Raw genomic sequence first — 6,172 nt, forward strand, 5'->3', positions numbered from 1 at the left:
AAAATAATAAAATATGATGAAATATGATGGAAAATTGAATAAAACCTCACTTTTCTTTTACTCATCTAAAAATTATGAAAAAACTTGCTACATAGATTCTGCTATTAGTCCTGAGTTTAGAAATACCCAATTTTTTATGTTTTTGGCGTTTTTTTGCTTTTTTTCCTGCAAGTTATTGGGCAATAAGTACAAGTAACGTTTGCTATTTCAAAACCATTTTTCCCCATATCCGGTAATTCTGCCCCATGTGTGCTATTTTGTGTATCTTTGAGGCCAGCCAATTCAACTTACCCCATCAAACCATATATTTTTGAAAATTAGACACCCCAAGCTATTTCAAATGTTGGTAGAATCTCCAGGTACAAGATTGTCACTGTCAAACAACACCACAATATGTGTTCAGCAATATCTCCCGAGTACAGTGATACCAGCCATGCATCGGTTTGTTGGGGAGGTAAAATGCCACATTTGGGAAGTAAGCATTTTTTAACTTGGAGCTTTGACATATGGTTCTTCTGAAACCATATGTTACTTGGGACATCTTTGAAACCGGTCAGTTTGATATAGCCCATCAAATCATATATTTTTGTAAACTAGACACCCCAGGGTATTTCAAATGCTGGTATTTTAACCCTTTCCATGCACTAATTTTACCAACAGCCTTTGTCAAAATTTGTGGTGGTATTTTTTGTGTGTTTTTTTCCAACACATTGTACTTCAGGTACAGTGATACCACCCATGCATGGGTTTGTCTGGTTGTTTTGGGGTTAAAAGGCCACATTTGGGAAATGTGCTTTTTTTCTCCATTTTGGTCAGTCTGTGCCAATGCCCTATCTTTGAACCCAGCCACTCCAATTTACCCCATCAAACCATTAATTCAATGGGTATTTGAAATGTTTGGGAAGCTACAGCTCTAATTTTAGCACTTGCTCATAATAATAATAATAAACTTTTTTGTTTTACATTTTACTGGAACTGGATGGTTCGTGAAATGGTGACATCATTGCATGATTATATATATATATATTTCTATTTTATATTTTTAGATTTTTTTGAATTATTTTTTAAAATATTTTACTAATCACATTGTGATTAGAAAGCTGGGCTCCATTGACTTGCATGGTTGAATGCAGTACCTGTATTCAACCTGCAAGTGGAGCCAGATTCTCAGGAGGGTCTGGAGAGACTCTCCTGAAGATTCTTTTCAACTTCATTGTTTTTTTAATGGGCGCCACACAAAACTTCCACAAGCCCCAATAATTGTCTCAGAAAATTTCAATGTGCAACAAATGCCAATAGGTTTCTCTACTCAGACACGTTCTTTGTCTATGGCTGAGAAGGATAGTTTCCAAAAATGGTGGGGAAACATGCCAACCAATGATTTTAACAATTTTACACATTGGTTTCAGAGGGGAGCAGACAGAGCTAGAAAAGGAGGCCTTAAATTAGAGGAATGGACGGAGCTGTTAGAGTATGCTATGGGCCCCATAGCTAGTATTTTACTGGGATTTAATGACAGTGTGTCTAAACAGGCAGGAAGAATTGCAGCAAAACAATTCTATTTACTCAGTGTAGAGAAAGAATTGGCTAACGTTACAATGAGACAAACAGTCCTAGAGAGGTAGCTCAGCGAATATTATTCTGGTCTACACTACGCCAGCCACAGTAGCCAATGGTGTTGGGTTCACCAGCACATATATCCAGGGTGTTGGATGCTCTACCCCAGGAATGTCAGGAGTTTGTGAGGCTGTTTGACCAAACGCCCACAGACCTAGAACTGCTGCAAACTAGAGCAGACAAGTGGTGGGTTGATCATCTTCACACTGAACATGCTTTTGTTGTCTCAGCAGTGAGACCGTTTCAAGAAGAAGCTGGCGATATGGCATGCAAGGAAAATAATTGGAGAAATCGGCAATGGGAGGAGCTTCAGGGAAACAGACATAGATTTAGTCAGAATTGGAGGAGGAAAGAAGGAAACAATTGGAGAAACCAGAGATTTGGAGGCTGTAATAATAATGGAAGAAACAGGGAGAGTGGTAATTAGAGAAGAAATGAAAAAGAAGATAAGTTTAAAAATCTGATGGGAGGAGCCAGAGAAAGACACTAGATACTGGGGAATTTTATAACTGGAATACCAAAAGAAGGATAAGTAATAATTTGGGGAAACAGAGATGGGATGAGCCAGAAAGGTACAACTACTACTGGCAAGATAATAACTGGGACAATAAAAGAGGGAGAGAGGGTAACTGGAGAAATCAGAGATGGGGGGATCCTCAGAGAAACAGCACTAGGCAAAATGATAATTGGAGGGGGAAAGAAGGGGTGAGTAACTATAGGGAACCAAGACAACAAACTGAGAGAATGAGGAGTGGTGTATAAACATTGGGAGAACAGGCTATGGAGTTAAAAAGGGGGATCAAGAAACAGGAAGAAGAGAATAAGAAGTCAGAATTACTGGCAGTTCCTGCATCTGACATAGATGCTAGATTGTCTGATTGTTCCTCCAGCTCAGAGTCACACAGTTATATGAGTGAAGTATTGCCTGGTTGTGAATAATATTCTGAAGAACACTCTCCACAGGACAGAACAAACCCAGCAAATCAACTTCTCTTTGAGTCTCAACCTAGACACTAACCTTGCCATCACCCCCACCCTACCCCACAACAATTTTTTTGATCTCACAGGACATCTCAGAGATAGAGCTTAAGAGACAATGGTGATTGACCAGTGGATAAGTATACACTGTATCACATTGTATTATTGTAAAGAGAGGAAAATTATGGTTTAGGTTAAATGTTTTTTAAGGGGGCGAGTGGGATGCTGCAACTCAACGTAAAATCATTAGTATCAAAACTGAGGAGAATGTGTTCTGGAAATTGATTTTAATATTTTTTTGTTTTGTTTTAAAACATAGAACCATGAACCAGCAATAATCCTGGACCATCACTTCATTACCATCACTTCATTTAATTTATGCCTATGCTTTGTATAATAAATGTATTTTAATTTGTGAGTCATGGATATTGAAAAATACATTGCAAGAAAACTCATGTCGCTGAGGGAATTTATTCCGGAGGACGGTGGGTTGAATTTTTATCTGTAAGGTTTGTTTTGCTCCCACTGGGTTTTCTTGCATTGGGGTAGGGGGAAGTATTTAAGATTGTAATGTAAATATGTTGATAGATGCATGTTTTAATGTAAAGTGACAGTCCTAGGTAAATTGCAGAAAACCTTATGTCGCTGAGGGAAATTATTCCGGAAGGACGGTGGGCTGAATTTTTACCCAAAGGGTTTTTCGCTCCCACTAGGCTTTCTGCATTAGAGGGGGGATACTTAGAAAATGTGCAACACAGGAGAAAATAAAGTGGGGGAATGTGGTGACATAACAAGTATGGTTGTCAATGTTTTTGCCAGTTGAACTCTTCCTGTATGACATGTGTCTTTTGATATGTTAACGAGGGCACACCTACAGTGATTCAATATGCCTGTTGACTGCAAAATCTAGTTCAGTATCTACCCACCATCCTGCATGGATGGAGCTACGGGTTCGGGTCAGGGTAGCCAGCTGTTGGGTCAAAGTGTGGATGGCCATGCCTGCGGGCTCCATCTTTTGGCTTGTGTATTCTCTCAGGGTTGAGCTGGAGACCAATGGCAGGGTGGCAGACACAACAAAAAGGGACAGGCAAAAAGCGAATTTGATAAACAAGCCGGGGTCAGAGCAGGATAATCCAGAATACAAGCTGAAGTCAAAAAACTGTAGTACTGAAAAATGAACACTAGAGCTAGAGGGTACTGAGCTAGGGAGCGAATATCCATAGGAGCTTAATACACAAGCACTTACCACAGTCAGTGCAGGGGTTTTATGGGTTGCGAAACCCAAACCCACCTCTCAACGTCAGCTGGCTCCTCCCTCTTGCAACAGCACTAACGGAGTGCTCCACAACCCCCACCAATGGAGAGCGCCTAGCGGACGCCCGGTCACGCCCCCTATCTCCAGGGAGAAAACTTTGATACTCATGATCGTGGACCAATTCACAAAAATGGCTCACGTGGTTCTCCTCAAGAGGTTGCTCACCGCTTCCAGCCTTGGCTGACATCTTCATCAGAGAGGTAGTCCATCTGCAGGGATTACCCACAAAGATCATCTATGATAGAGGCACACAGCTTGTGGCGCGCTAGTTCACCAAGGCACTGGGGATCTTACTCACCTTCTCTTCTGCTTATCACCTCCAGTCTAATGGGGTAGGAGAGAGAGCCAACCAGCATTTGGAACAATACCTACTTTTGTTTATCAACAAACACCAAGATGACTAGCCAGATCTCCTTCCAGTTGTTGAGTTTGCCTACAACAATGCTGTTCAAGAATCCACAGTAAAAAGGCCATTCTATTGTCTGTACAGGCTGGATCCACGGTAGTTCCTTGGTATGCAATCTACCTCTTCAGTTCCATCTTCGGAGGATCGAATGTGAGCCATACACTATACCTGCCATTTTGTCCAAGCGGCTTTGGAGGTAGCATCAAGGCAACAGAAGCAGCAAGCTGACATGCGATGATCACTGAATCCTTCCTACCTGCCTGGTGTGTGTGGTAGTCGACCAGGTACTTGTGGTTGAAGGTCCCATCCATGAAGCTTTATTGATATCACTCCTTTGAAATTTTGGCTCCAAACCTGAAATGGTACCCTTTCTCATTCCTAGCCCTATATAAACACCTGTACCCTAACAGGCAAGTCTGATGGTCATACCTGTGCCTGTCATGATGTATCCTGTGCTAGTGCGTTATCTGTTATTGATCCTGCGTATTGTGTACTGTGTATCCTGTGACCTGGCTCGATCCTGCATACCTGTTTTCTGGCTTCGGCTCTGATTTATTGATTATCCTGAACTCCGGCTCCCTGACCACGGCTCGTCTTGTATAGCCTGCCTGGGCACCCTTAGAGTCGGTCCCGGTCTCAGAGGATCATCAGAAAGTCCAAGAACCACTCATACTCAAAAGGCTCAACCTGAGGGTGAACCAGCTGGAAGGTGAAGAACTCTTCTGAGATCATAGGGCTTGTGGGGACACAATGACCAAAACTGCAATAATGTCTTCTCTGATACACTAAGCATCACAAAGAATTTGTATTGCATTTGTTTAATCCTTTGGTTATACAACGTTTTATTGTTGTTCTTATTATTTGGATGATATCACATAATTTACTATAAAAAATTATAAAACATGGTGAAAAATTAAAACAAAACACCTTTTATGACTTTTATTTGAAAAATATTTTACTCATCTTCAAAAGCAAGTAAAAAAAAACAGCAAATTTGTCCTGAGTTTAGAAATACCCAATGTTTTTATGTCTTTTTGCTGTTTTTTGTAAGTTATAAGGCAATACGTACAAGTAGCGTTTTATGATTTCCAAACCTTTTTTTCCAAACCTGGTCATTCTGCTTTCATCTCCTCTTTGGAACATCTTTGAAGCCGGTTAACTCAATTTATCCCCATGAAACCATATATTTTTTAAAACTAGACACTCCAAGGTATTTCAAATGCTGGTATTTTAACCCTTTCCATGCACCAATTATACAACCACACTTTGTCAAACTTTGCAATAGTAATTTATTTTTATTATATTTCACACAAATTGTACTTTAGTTATAAATATACAGCTCCTGGTATGTGTCACTGTCAAACAACACCCCAATATGTGTTCAACAACATCTCCAGAGTACAGTGATACCCCACATGCATGGTTTGTCAGGTTGTGTGGGGGCTAAAAGGTAACATTTGGGACATGCGTAATTCACTTTTCAATTTGGAATTTTGACATCCAGTCAAAACTTTTTTTGTACCCAATTTTCAGAAGGGGCAGGCTACAAGAAAGCCTGGCCTTTCTCCAAGAAGGGATTTGATCTAGCACCGTTAAGCGAACCCTCAGCCACAGAATAGACACAGGGGACAGTTGTCAGTGGAAATAAAGGCTCATAAAAATGGTGCACCAAAAAAAAATCTAAAAAGTAGTAAATGTATTTTTAAAACAAATTAAAAATGGGCAGCTGTGTGGTACAGCTTGAAGCAGTTACCAAGGCAGAGTGCAGGTTCTCCAGGGCAATCTGGACAGTAGAACATGGTGTCCTTTCTTTGCCCCCTGCTGTAGCATACCCTGCATTTTTGGGGGGATTCTGC

General features: G+C 40.6%; 1 non-coding gene across 1 annotated transcript; it reads right to left on the reverse strand.

Annotated features, from left to right (window-relative positions):
• Positions 1 to 5,830: 5,830 nt before the first annotated feature.
• On the reverse strand, positions 5,831 to 5,960 carry LOC149281735 (small nucleolar RNA SNORA35). The gene has a single exon (XR_016278023.1). It is a non-coding gene; the product is annotated as a small nucleolar RNA SNORA35 (small nucleolar RNA).
• Between the last annotated feature and the right edge of the window lie 212 nt (positions 5,961 to 6,172).

Source organism: Sceloporus occidentalis, unplaced genomic scaffold, assembly GCF_023333645.1.
Source record: "Sceloporus occidentalis isolate IW3139 unplaced genomic scaffold, rSceOcc1.0.p SCAF_128, whole genome shotgun sequence".
Taxonomy (NCBI): Eukaryota; Metazoa; Chordata; class Lepidosauria; order Squamata; family Phrynosomatidae; genus Sceloporus; species Sceloporus occidentalis.